The following is a 210-nucleotide window of genomic DNA, read 5'->3' on the forward strand; positions in this document are numbered from 1 at the left end:
TATGCAAATAGGTATGCAATGCATGACTCAATGAAACAAAATCAAAGCAAACATGACCAAATACTTGGTACCTTGGCTCCTCACCCATCTACAAGTGAATGCAACCTATATGCTCTAGACTCTCATAGAAATGCAAATGATGCAAACTAAATGAAATTTTTTTTTTATATATATGCAAATAGGTATGCAATGCATGACTCAATGAAACAA

This window comes from Brassica oleracea, chromosome C3 (assembly GCF_000695525.1).
Source record: "Brassica oleracea var. oleracea cultivar TO1000 chromosome C3, BOL, whole genome shotgun sequence".
NCBI classification, from domain to species: Eukaryota; Viridiplantae; Streptophyta; class Magnoliopsida; order Brassicales; family Brassicaceae; genus Brassica; species Brassica oleracea.